General features: G+C 42.3%; 1 long non-coding RNA gene across 1 annotated transcript in view; it reads left to right on the forward strand.

Moving 5' to 3' along the window:
• The window catches only part of LOC138851864 (uncharacterized), a 480,455-nt gene that overhangs the window by 403,066 nt on the left and 63,871 nt on the right, over window positions 1-13,518 (forward strand). The window contains exon 4 of the long non-coding RNA XR_011391460.1: window positions 9,034-9,314. This is a non-coding gene — a long non-coding RNA (uncharacterized lncRNA). The remainder of the gene's footprint in view (window positions 1-9,033; window positions 9,315-13,518) is intronic.

The raw sequence follows: 13,518 nt of genomic DNA on the forward strand, positions 1-13,518 counted from the left end.
CGGGATTCTTTTTTCCAGAATAAAGATATCCAAATGTTGCACAAGTGTCTCATTCTTCAATTAGTCAGTTTTCGAAACCATTTACATCACACCAGTACTACTCTCTGGGACCCCTCACACAGGATCATCCTGGGTCCTCAGCCATGGCTCAGCCTCTGCTTCACCCAGTCTTCAGCTCCACTCCTTCCCATGATAACAGGAACACCTTACTTTTTATTCCACCCACATTCAGTCTCACGTGGACCGAAATGGCTGGAGCTGAGCTCAATATCATTTTGATGGTTGTAAACCTTGGGTCACCCTACTATGATAGGCGAGAGACTTCGGGTCATCCTACCTCGACGAGTGGTAAGTTTTGTGTCACCCTGCCTCAGTGAAAAACTGTCACCTTGCCTTGGTAGGAAACTTTATGTCAACCTCCGTGGTGGGAAACTTTGTGTCTGCCTTGATGGGTGAAAATTTTTTGGCCACCTTCCCTTGGCAGTCAGGGTAACTTTAGGTACCTTGCCTTGGTGAGAAACTCAAGGTCACCGAACTCTGAGCGAAAACGATCAGCCAAGCTGATCAGAAATGATTTAAGCAGCATGCCATGTTCCTTCTTGATAATTCCCTTATATTTGAAGGCATAGTGTTGTAAGGTCTAAAGCTCTTTTCAAGCTTATTCAGTAATATCTTGAGCACTTAATGTATCCCGTCGATTAATAATGTACTGTTTGTACCTTGCCTACCGAAAACAAATGAGATTATTTCAGTATGCAAATTAAGAATCAGCATCTTCGGTAGTGACCAGGTGTATATTTTCTAATAAATCTCTCTCCTGTGCTCCGGGAATTATAATTCAGATTGAAGTATTTTAGACAATCACAATAATTTAAATGTTTTATTGAACTGATGCAGACAATGAAATTTCTTTTGCGCATCACCAGAGCTGCATATAATATCTGTTTATTTTAATTAAGGTATAGTGCTGAGCAATTTTCAAGACTAGTGAATGCAAGTAATTTGAAGAGCAACATCCTTCACTTGAAATTTCCCATGCAGATGTGATATACCACTATTGTGTTCCATGAATGTCAGATCCTCCTACGGGGTTACTTCAGGTCTCTTACATTACTCTTTTGTTCTACTGATTGGTGTGGAATAGCTGACATTTGTCCTCGATCGTTATATTGCTTTTCATGGTCCACTGAAAGACAGGGTTTACGCTTGACTGAAGGGCTGCTGCGTCCGTCATGGCTGCAACTCACATATCGGTTGCAGTATCATCTGTAAAATATTATACGGTGTTAGGATTTTTTTCCTCTCTATATCAGATACAAGAATGAAAAATAAAAATTGTGACGAGCACAGCGCCACGAGCAACTGACAGCGTCGCTGTAGGCGGCTCTGGTTTTACTTTGCTGACTTTTACCCTTTGGGTTCGATTTGTTAGAAAGTGGAAGACGTAGGGATCGGAGAGCACAAAGTGATAAACTAGGAGCGGAGAGGACGGGGAGATAAACTGGGAGCTGGGCGGACAGGCAGATAAACTAGGTGTGGAGGCAGCAGGGAGATAAACTAGATGCAGAGAAAACAGGGAGATAAACTAGATGCGGGGAAAGCAGGGAGATAAACTAGGAGCGGGAAGCGGCGGAGAGGAGGTCGGGTAGTCAGGCTAGGAACAGCGGGGAGCGGTAGCAGGAGGTGCGGCAGTGTGCGTGAGGTCGGCGCATAACGCACAATGCATCACCATTTATATCATACTTTATAGGCAGAGAAAATCAGTGTATTGGTTCCCGTGGTGGGCCAATCAGGACGCGGTATTTTCCTCCATTTGGAAGAGGCGGCCATCGCTTCGCAGATGTGACGGGCAGCTACCCCCCTCCCTCTCCATCCCCCCACCATCTCTCACTCTATCTCTTTTTCTCTCCCTCTATCTCTCTCTAAATCTGCCTTCATACCTCCACCGATTTTCTCCCCTTATCACCTCAGAATCATTCTTCTCCTTCCCTTTCGTTCCCATATCCGGTCCCGAAATGCTGTCTTTCCCTCCCCTTCCCCCAAGTCCCAGTTTTACCCCCCTCCACTCTTTCCCCTCGTCCCGTAGGGTGGGGAGGTATTGATATGCTTGTCGGTAGTAAGGCAGCTCTCCTCTTACGTCCCCCTCCCTTCCCCTCACTTCAGCCCCTCCCGTCCGCATCCATGCACCTCCCGCCCCTCATCCACTCTCCCCTACTTGTCCCCATCCCACCATCATTCCTTACCCCCCACCCACCAAACCCTGCCGATCGATACCCACTGACGAAATGCAAAATTCGCTGACTGGATCATGCTGCTGCTGTTCTGTTCCGTGGGGCTGTTGTTACTGTTGTTGCTGCTGTTGTTATGGCTGTTGCTGCTAATTTTGTTGCTGTTGTTATTGCTGTTGCTGGTATCAGTGCTGCTGCTGTTGTTGTTGTTGCTTTTATTGGTGTTGCTGCTGCTGCTTTTATCATAGTTGCTGTTATTGTTGTTGCTATCATTGGAGCTGTTGTTATTGTTGTTGCAGTAATCATTATTGTTATTGCTAATGTTGTTATTGCTGTTTTTGTTATTGTCATTGTTGCTATTGCTGCAATTGCCATTATTGTTGTTGTTGTTGTTGTTGCTGTTTTTGCTATTGCTGTTCTTCATACTGCTGCTGTAGCTGTTATTATTATTGCTGCTGTTGTTGTTACTGATGCTGCTGTTGTTGCTTTTGTTTTTGCTGTTGTGGCGTTGTTGCTCCCAGAGGGCAATATTCCTCCGTTTTTGTTACCGTATTGATCCTACGAGCTTGTCCTGTCTGTACCAACACAATCACTTTTATAATAATTTCTACCACATTCAATATATATATATATATATATATATATATATATATATATATATATATATATATATATATATATATATATATATATATATATATATATATATATATATATATATATATATATATATATATATATATATATATATATATATATATATATATATATATACTCAACAAGTCGGCCGTCTCCCATCTAGGCAGGGTGACCCAAAAAGAAAGAAAATCCTCAAAACGAAAATACTTTCATCATTCAACACTTTCACTTCATTCATACATAATCACTGTTTTTGCAGAGGCGTCCAGATACGACAGTTTAGAAGCATATATAAAGATACAATATAAAAAGTGACCTGAAATAATATAATATACTCCCTATAGAATATAATATCAGGGCCCCAATTATATATATACCGTCCTATTACACATCCCTCCAAACTGACAATATCCCAAACCCCTCGTTTAAATTGGGATATTGGCAGTTTGGAGGGATGTGTAATAGGACGATATATATATAATTTTGGCCCTGATATTATATATATATATATATATATATATATATATATATATATATATATATATATACACAACTTTTACTCACGAAATCGTAATGCCACGATTGCAAACAAACCATACCCCCGGCCGGGATTGAACCCGCGGTCAGAGAGTCTCAAAACTCCAGCCCGTCGCGTTAGCCACTAGACCAGCTAGCCACAATAAGACTCGTCCAACTAGGTATATTTCTACACCATAGGAATCTTATTGTGGCTAGCTGGTCTAGTGGCTAACGCGACGGGCTGGAGTTTTGAGACTCTCTGTCCGCGGGTTCAATCCCGGCCGGGGTATGGTTTACATATCTTTTATTATGCGAACAATTCATAAATATACAATCTAATGACATACGAATTAAGCCAATTTTATTTTGTTTGTTTGTTTGTTTGTTCGTGTGTGTGTGTGTGTGTGTGTGTGTGTGTGTGTGTACTCACCTATTTGTGGTTGCAGGGGTCGAGTCTTAGCTCCTGGCCCCGCCTCTTCACCGGTTGCTACTGGGTCCTCTCTCTTCCCGCTCCCAGAGCTTTATCATACCTCGTCTTAAAGCTATGTATGGTTCCTGCCTCCACTACATCACTTTCTGGGCTATTCCACTGCCTGATATCTCTATGACTGAAGAAATACTTCCTAACATCCCTCTGACTCATCTGTGTCTTCAACTTCCAATTGTGACCTCTTGTTTCTGTGTCCCCTCCTTGGAACATCCTGTCTCTGTCCACCTTGTCTATTCCACGCAGTATTTTATATGTCGTTATCATGTCTCCCCTGACCCTCCTGTCCTCCAGTGTCGTCAGGCCGATTTCCCTTAATCTTTCTTCATAGGACATTCCCCTTAGCTCTGGAACTAACCTTGTCGCAAACCTTTGTACTTTCTCTAGTTTCTTGACGTGCTTTATCAAGTGTGGGTTCCAAACAAGTGCTGCATACTCCAGTATGGGCCTGACATACACGGTGTACAGTGTCTTGAACGATTCCTTACTAAGGTATCGGAATGCTGTTCTCAGGTTTGCCAGGCGCCCATATGCTGCAGCAGTTATCTGGTTGATGTGTGCTTCCGGAGACATGCTCGGTGTTATACTCACCCCAAGATCTTTCTCCTTGAGTGAGGTTTGCAGTCTTTGGCCACCTAGCCTATACTCGGTCTGTGGTCTTCTGTGCCCTTCCCCTATCTTCATGACTTTGCATTTGGCAGGATTAAATTCGAGAAGCCATTTGCTGGACCAGGTGTCCAGTCTGTCCAGGTCTCTTTGAAGTCCTGCCTGGTCCTCATCAGATTTAATTCTCCTCATTAACTTCACATCATCTGCAAACAGGGACACTTCTGAGTCTAACCCTTCCATCATGTCGTTCACATATACCAAAAATAGCACTGGTCCTAGGACCGACCCCTGTGGGACCCCGCTCGTCGTGTGTGTGTGTGTGTGTGTACTCACCTATTTGTACTCACCTATTTGTGGTTGCAGGGGTCGAGTCTTAGCTCTTGGCCCCGCCTCTTCACCGGTTGCTACTGGGTCCTCTCTCTCCCCGCTCCCAGAGCTTTATCATACCTCGTCTTAAAGCTATGTATGGTTCCTGCCTCCACTACATCACTTTCTGGGCTATTCCACTGCCTGATATCTCTATGACTGAAGAAATACTTCCTAACATCCCTCTGACTCATCTGTGTCTTCAACTTCCAATTGTGACCTCTTGTTTCTGTGTCCCCTCCCTGTGTATGTGTGTGTGTGTGTGTGTGTGTGTGTGTGTCTGTACTCACCTAGTTGAGGTTGCAGGGGTCGAGTCCTACCTCCTGGCCCCGCCTCTTCATTGCTCGCTACTAGGTCACTCTCCCTGTGTGTGTGTGTGTGTGTGTGTGTGTGTGTGTGTGTGTGTGTGTGTGTGTGTGTGTGTGTACTCACCTAGTTGTACTCACCTAGTTGAGGTTGCGGGGGTCGAGTCCGAGCTCCTGGCCCCGCCTCTTCACTGATCGCTACTAGGTCACTCTCCCTGAGCCGTGAGCTTTATCATACCTCTGCTTAAAGCTATGTATGGATCCTGCCTCCACTACATCGCTTCCCAAACTATTCCACTTACTGACTACTCTGTGGCTGAAGAAGTACTTCCTAACATCCCTGTGATTCATCTGTGTCTTCAGCTTCCAACTGTGTCCCCTTGTTACTGTGTCCAATCTCTGGAACATCCTGTCTTTGTCCACCTTGTCAATTCCTCTCAGTATTTTGTATGTCGTTATCATGTCCCCCCTATCTCTCCTGTCCTCCAGTGTCGTCAGGTTGATTTCTCTTAACCTCTCCTCGTAGGACATACCTCTTAGCTCTGGGACTAGTCTTGTTGCAAACCTTTGCACTTTCTCTAGTTTCTTCACGTGCTTGGCTAGGTGTGGGTTCCAAACTGGTGCCGCATACTCCAATATGGGCCTAACGTACACGGTGTACAGGGTCCTGAATGATTCCTTATTAAGATGTCGGAATGCTGTTCTGAGGTTTGCCAGGCGCCCATATGCTGCAGCAGTTATTTGGTTGATGTGCGCTTCAGGAGATGTGCCTGGTGTTATACTCACCCCAAGATCTTTTTCCGTGAGTGAGGTTTGTAGTCTCTGGCCTCCTAGACTGTACTCCGTCTGCGGTCTTCTTTGCCCTTCCCCAATCTTCATGACTTTGCACTTGGTGGGATTGAACTCCAGGAGCCAATTGCTGGACCAGGTCTGCAGCCTGTCCAGATCCCTTTGTAGTTCTGCCTGGTTTTCGATCGAGTGAATTCTTCTCATCAACTTCACGTCATCTGCAAACAGGGACACCTCAGAGTCTATTCCTTCCGTCATGTCGTTCACAAATACCAGAAACAGCACTGGTCCTAGGACTGACCCCTGCGGGACCCCGCTGGTCACAGGTGCCCACTCTGACACCTCGCCACGTACCATGACTCGCTGCTGTCTTCCTAACAAGTATTCCCTGATCCATTGTAGTGCCTTCCCTGTTATCCCTGTGTGTGTGTGTGTGTGTGTGTGTGTGTGTGTGTGTGTGTGTGTGTGTGTGTGTGTGTGTGTGTGTGTGTGTGTGTGCGTGTGTGTGTGTGTGCGTGTGTGTGTGTGTGTGCGCTGTGACGTCTCTGTTGAACTGCACACCGCTCGCACCAGTAGCCTGGCTGATCAGGGTATCAGCCAGGAATCCTGACTGTGACCGGGACGCGGGCACGATGACCGGTGTGTCAACCACCACCAAAATAATCTTACCACTATCACCAGCAACAACTTCCCCTATCCCACAACCACAACCACTACCACCACCAGCAGCACCTCTGCCACTTCCATCACTACTTCCACCACCACCACCTCCGCCGCCATCACCACTCCTATCACCGCCATCCCCACCTCACCATCCACCATCTCCGCCACCACCATCTCCACTACCTCCACCCCCAATACCATCAAGAGTACAAATGGCTCCTCCACAAAAGCGTATCCTCCCCCAATCCTGTATTTCCCTAGAGAATGCAGCAAGTTGGGGAGAGGTTGAGGGGTCCCGTTAGGAAGCTGAACTTGGGTATGGGGGAATTTCCCTGTTTAAATGTCGGAGAAATTTCTCTGTGGGGAAATGAGAAGAAATATTCTTACCGGAGAATTGGTGATATTTCCCAGTTGGGAATGACGTAAATTTCCCGACTGGGAGTTTAGAGAAATGTCACTGTTGGGAATGACGTAAATTTCCTTATCGGGAAAATCTTGTTAAAGGACTTTTTTTCCATTGTGAGTGAGGTTAATTCTCTTGACGTTGAGTGGGAGAATTTCCCCATTAGTGGGAGTGGGGAAATAACCATTTTGGAAGCATAGAAGAATTTCTCTCTTATATTTTTAAGGGGGGGGGGGAAAGGAGGGGCAAGTTTAGAAAAAAATTCCTGTTGGGAAAAAGCAGGAGGAGGAAATGTCGCCGCTGGGATAAAAATGGCCTTTTGCTGTGTGACTTGTTTTTCTGGTTCTTTTATGCTAATGTTTGTCATCATTTACACTGAGAATCTCGCAGTGCAGAAGCGAATCTACACTGTCTCCTCATACTTTTTATTAGCGTTGCGTTTACTTACTTTATTTACATTTTATTACAAGCATTACTTTACTTCTGTCATTAACATTACTATCTCTTCTGAAGGCTTTGTTAGGTTTGAAGCCTATTATCGACCACACTGACACATAGGTCAATATGTCCTTGTTTTTTATTTTTACTCGAATTTAGATGTTAATAATTGTAAAACAAAACATTCACAAAAAATAATGAGGATAAATGAATGTTATTCTAAATATTTTCATTTTATCGTTATATCTTCGGACACAAATACGTTCACCGTGAGTTTTATGTCCTTCATTGTATTTATGCGGAGAGTGTCAGCCCTATTTTAGGGATGAAGGTATTCTTGACTGGTAGGGATCAGGTTACATACAGCCTTAATGACTCTCGTGTAGTCGATAGGCTTTAAACCTCGTCAAACCCTATTAGGCCTAGGTCACTACTTCGTGGTGTTTTGGTTTCTCCATCGGGTGGAAAAGTGCCATCAGTTGTCAGCCGGGGTCTGTCTCTCCTCCCTTTATGTGCCATCTACAGGGTATATGCACCGTGAGTTGTATATCTCCCAGTGTATATACGCTGACAGTTTACTTGAATATCTGTTTTAGAGATTAAAATATTCTTGGCTGATTGTGTACAGATGACATGAAGTTTTTGTGGCCCGTCGTGTAGCCGATAGGTTTGAACCCTTCCTTCCCCCCCCCATAAAAAATTATCAATTATGTCCAAGCCTAGGCCATCCTAGTTCTTATTATGCAAGATGGGAGTTTAGCTTTTTCAATATATTCGATAAAAATTCCGAAGACATATATTAAATACATACACACAGAAACGTAATTTTCAAGGATATTGTGTTTAAAGTTGAATCCTAGGGACGTGTTAGGGATTATAATGCCCTTGATGGTTAGTGACTTTGTTGAATGCTAACAATCTAGATAATGAATTTTAAGATTATCATTGAAGCACATCATCATCGGCAGCTTAGTATTGCAAGAGATTATATAATGATTTGGCGTCCCTTAATTTGGTAAAGTCCAAAATTTTGAACCCTTGCTCATGGACAAGAAGAAGCTAACCAGCCTGATGCGAGAAGATTTCTCAAATAGTTGTCTGCTGTTAGTCCCTCATCTCAACCGTGGACGTCCAGACGGAGAAAGTAGGAAAGGGATTTTTTAGGCATTTCACACGTATAACATGATTTAGTTAACCCTGGCCCACCACTGGAGCTTTGAACATCTCTTTGCAACCCGTCCACCGAAATGACCTTTCATTTTTCAACTTTCTTTTTAATACATTTCATCAGTTTCTGCAAGATATAAACCAAAATCTAAATAAAAAAAATTTTTTTAGTTAATTTTCCTTTCATAAAATAAATTACAAATTGATTTCTTATTATTTTTCTTTAATTCATGTATTTTTCTTAATTGTAATCCGATAAATCTTTATTTAAAAAAAAAGTTCTTGCATCCTCGGTTATACGAAGCAATGTTTTACATTTGTCAATATATTTTTCAGTCAATTTACTAACATAATTTTTAAGGGTTAACTAATTTTGCTTACTTGTCCTTTACTTAAAACTTTTTTCGTTCATATTTACAGATGCTGTCGCTTGAAGAGACAAGAAACCGACAAGAAGATAAGAGAGACACATGAAACAGCGTTGAACCTTATAAAGTTTCACTCATGTGGAGCTAAACTTGACGAAACTCTCCTCCACCAGGGAAGCCTTGTAAATAATAATATTTACGCTGTTTCATGGGTCTCTGTCATCTACATGAGCCGTGAAGTGCTGTCGTTGTGACAACGATGGCTCCATCCTGACTCGAGAGTGCCATCCGCATTAAGAATTAAGCTTCCACCCTCCAAGCTAGAAGATCGCTGTGAGTCCAGCCTTGACACTGCCATTGTAAACGACTCTATCTATCCTTAATCTTCTAAACTCATTGAGACACGAGTCAACTGACTCTAGCATACTTGTATCTGAACCATGCTTGTATCTTAATTAGGTAAATGCAAAGTCACTTAGAAAAGAGCTAGCAGCCATGACTGGAACAATTTGCTCAAGTCACGATTTGATAAAGCTTTCCTTGAGGGAAAGCTCGTCCTGATAAAAGCTTGGTCTTCTCCAAGTATCTTCGTATTGACAATATTTGTGGGCACACTGACAAGCAGGGTATAAAACTATTAAAGATAATTGATTTAGCTCATTTCTTATGGATTCCGTCTTGCAGTGGTCTGTATGTACAAAAGAGAACGGATGAGTTGGCCAAATCACGCACATAAGTAGGAGTTGACCATGACTTTGAGCAATTTATAAGTAGTTTGAAGACAATAATACATAAAAAATAGAGCTAGACTATACACCAGTCACTCCTTATCATCATACTATCATTCATGAAGACCTGTATGTTTGTAGCTCATCCAACAAACCCAACAAGCACTTTGATGTCACAACCGCCATCAAGTAGGCAACAGATAAATAAGGAAATTTATTCCTACTGATGATGTTGAAAGAAATCGAAATATGTCAATAGAATTATTCCTACATCTTTCATCATGTTCATGAATGTGAAAACAAATCTAAGGACAGTTTTTTTCTATGTGTTCAAGAAATGTCCTTATCTCAGCAATGGGGTATTTCTAAAAATTCTTGCCAAGTGATCCAGTTTCATATATTGCAAATAGCTCATTACCATTGTAGCCTGTTTAGCTAAAAGAAGGAATGTAAATGAATACTATTATGTGCCTCACTAACAGCTCAACTGAAGCCCTCAGTTTAGATATGGGTAATAAACAAAAATAAAACTGAACAAAATTAAGCATTAATTAAAGCTTTCATTTTTCCTTCTGCCCAATCATCTTCCCACATTCTCTATCCTCTCAACACACACACAAACATTTTCGACCGCAAATCTATACTCATACTCCACTATTTAACATCTCTGTATGAAGTTCAGCCCAGGATACAGCTCATTTATTGCAATAATAAATTCCATTCAACGACTCATCATATCCCCTAGCATTCCAAAGGTATTATTACCTATCATAAACATGAATCAAATATTGTTAGTTCTAATGCGATGTAACTCAATTTCAAAGGCTCACATCCAAAACGGAGGGAAATTAAGTATTAAATGGGAATGAGATTCTAATTAGCTAAATATTAAGTATTACTTATAGCGAAGAGTTTCACTTCTACTGGTCTGAAGATAAATGTTTATTCAGCAGGAAATATGATAGTTCTTCTTGACGCGGGATTTAGTCTTATGATGAGCTGATTGGAGCGTTTAGTGTAGTGTGATGGTGGGTTGTGTAGTGTGATGGTGGGCTGTGTATCATGTGTAATATGATGGTGGGTTGTGTATCATATGTAGTGTGATGGTGGGTTGTGTATCATGTGTAGTGTGAAGGTGGACTGTGTATCATGTGTAGTGTGATGGTGGGTTGTGTATCATGTGTAGTATGATGATGGATTGTGTAACATGTGTAGTGTAATGGTGGGCTGTGTATCATGTGTACTGTGATGGTGGGTTGTGTATCATGTGTAGTGTGATGGTGGGTTCTGTATAATGTGTAGTGATGGTGGGCTGTGTATCATGTGTAGTGTGATGGTGGGTTGTGTATCATGTGTAGGGCGATGGTGGGTTGTGTATCATGTGTAGGGTGATTGCAGGTTGTGTATCATGTATAGTGTGATGGTGGGTTGTGTATCATGTGTAGTGATGGTGAGTTGTGTATCATGTGTTGTGATGGTGGGTTGTGTATCATGTGTAGTGTGATAGTGGGTTGTGTATAATGTGAAGTGTGATGGTGGGCTGTGTATCATATGTAGTGTCATGGTGGGTTGAGTATCATATGTAGTGATGGTGGGTTGTGTAATATATGTAGTGTAATGGTGGGTTGTGTATCATGTGTAGTGTGATGGTGGGTTGTGTATCGTATGTAGTGTCATGGTGGGTTATGTATCATGTGTAGGGATGGTGGGTTGTGTATCATATGTAGTGTAATGGTGGGTTGTGTATCATGTGTAGTGTGATGGTGGGTTGTGTATCATGTGTAGTGTGATGGTGGATTGTGTATCATGTGTAGTGTGATGGTGGGTTGTGTGGGTCTCGTGTCATTTATAGTGTGATGGTGGGTTGTGTATCATGTGTAGTGTGATGGTGGGTTGTGTATCATGTGTAGTGTGATGGTGGGTTGTGTATCATGTGTAGTGTGATGGTGGATTGTGTATCATGTGTAGTGTGATGGTGGGTTGTGTGGGTCTCGTGTCATTTATAGTGTGATGGTGGGTTGTGTATCATGTGTAATGTGATGGTGGGTTGTGTATCATGTGTAGTGTGGTGGTGGGTTGTGTATAATGTGTAGTGAGATGGTGAGTTGTGTATCATGTGTTGTGTGATTGTGGGTTGTGTATAATGTGTAGTGAGATGGTGAGTTGTGTATCATGTGTAGTGTGATGGTGGTTTCTGTGTCATGTGTAGTGATGGTGGGTTATGTAGGTCTTGTATGATGTGTAGTGTGATGGTGTGTTGTGTAGTGTGATGGTGGGTTGTGTAGTGTGATGGTGGGTTGTGTATCATGTGTAGTATGATGGTGGGTTGTGTATCATGTGTAGTGTGATGGTGGGTTGAGTATCATGTGTAGTGTGATGGTGGGTTGTGTATCATATGTAGTGTGATGGTGGGTTGTGTATCATGTGTAGTGTGATGGTGGGTTGAGTATCATGTGCAGTGTGAAGGTGGGTTGTGTATCATGTGTAGTGTGACGGTGGGTTGTGTAGGTCTTGTATAATGTGTAGTGTGATGGTAGGTTGTGCATCATATGTAGTGATGGTGGGCTGTGTATCATGTGTACTGTGATGGTGGGTTGTGTATCATGTGTAGTGATGGTGGGTTGTGTATCATGTGTAGTGATGGTGGGTTGAGTATCATGTGTAGTGTGAGTATAGGTTGTGTATCATGTGTAGTGTGATGGTGCGTTGTGAATCATGTGTATTGTGATGGTGGTTTGTGTATCATGTGTAGTGATGGTGGGTTGTGTATCATGTGTAGTATGAGAATGGGTGGCTTATCATGTGTAGTGTGATGGTGGGTTGTGTATCATGTGTAGTGTGCTTATATTTTGTGTATCGTGTGTAGTGTGATGGTGCGTTGTGTATCATGTGTATTGTGTTGGTGCGTTGTGTATCATGTGTATTGTGTTGGTGGTTTGTGTATCATATGTAGTGATGGTGGGTTGTGTATCATGTGTAGTGATGGTGGGTTGTGTATAATGTGTAGTGTGATGATGGGTTGCGTATCATGTGTAGTGTGATGGTGCACTGTGTATCATGTGTGCTGTGATGGTATGTTGTGTATGATGTGCAGTGATGGTGGGTTGTGTGATGGTGCATTGTGCATCATGTGTACTGCGATGGTGGGTTGTGTATCATGTGTATCTTTGATTCAAAGACTAACCCAGAAGGGTTCTTTCAGGTATACAGAAGTAAGATTAGGGACAAGATTGGCCCACTTAAGAGTAACTCTGGTCAGATCACTGACAGTGATAAGGATATGTGTGAAATTCTCAATACCTACTTCCTCTCAGTTTTCACCCTGGAAAATATACTATCGATATTCTTGAAATAATAGATTATGTAGAACAGGATAATAAACTATGTACGATTGCGATAACTAGTGACATGGTCCTCAAACAAATAGAGAAACTAAAACCTAACAAATCCCCAAGCCCTGATGAACTGTTTGCAAAGTTGCTAAAGAAATGTAAAGAGGAACTTAGCATACCTTTGGCTAATCTTTTTAACATATCACTACAAACTGGCATAGTGCCTGATAAGTGGAAAATGGCAAATGTAATACCTATTTACAAGGCAGGTGACAGGTCCTTGGCTTCGAACTATAGACCAATAAGCCTTACCTCTATAGTGGGAAACTTTATGGAATCAATAATTGCTGAAGCAATTCGTAGCCGTCTTGATAGGCACAGATTGATTAATGAATCTCAACACGGTTTTACAAAGGGGGGTTCCTGTCTTACGAATTTACTAACATTTTTCACTAAGGTGTTTGAGGAGGTAGATCA

The sequence above is a fragment of the Cherax quadricarinatus genome, chromosome 6 (assembly GCF_038502225.1).
Source record: "Cherax quadricarinatus isolate ZL_2023a chromosome 6, ASM3850222v1, whole genome shotgun sequence".
In the NCBI taxonomy this organism is placed as follows: Eukaryota; Metazoa; Arthropoda; class Malacostraca; order Decapoda; family Parastacidae; genus Cherax; species Cherax quadricarinatus.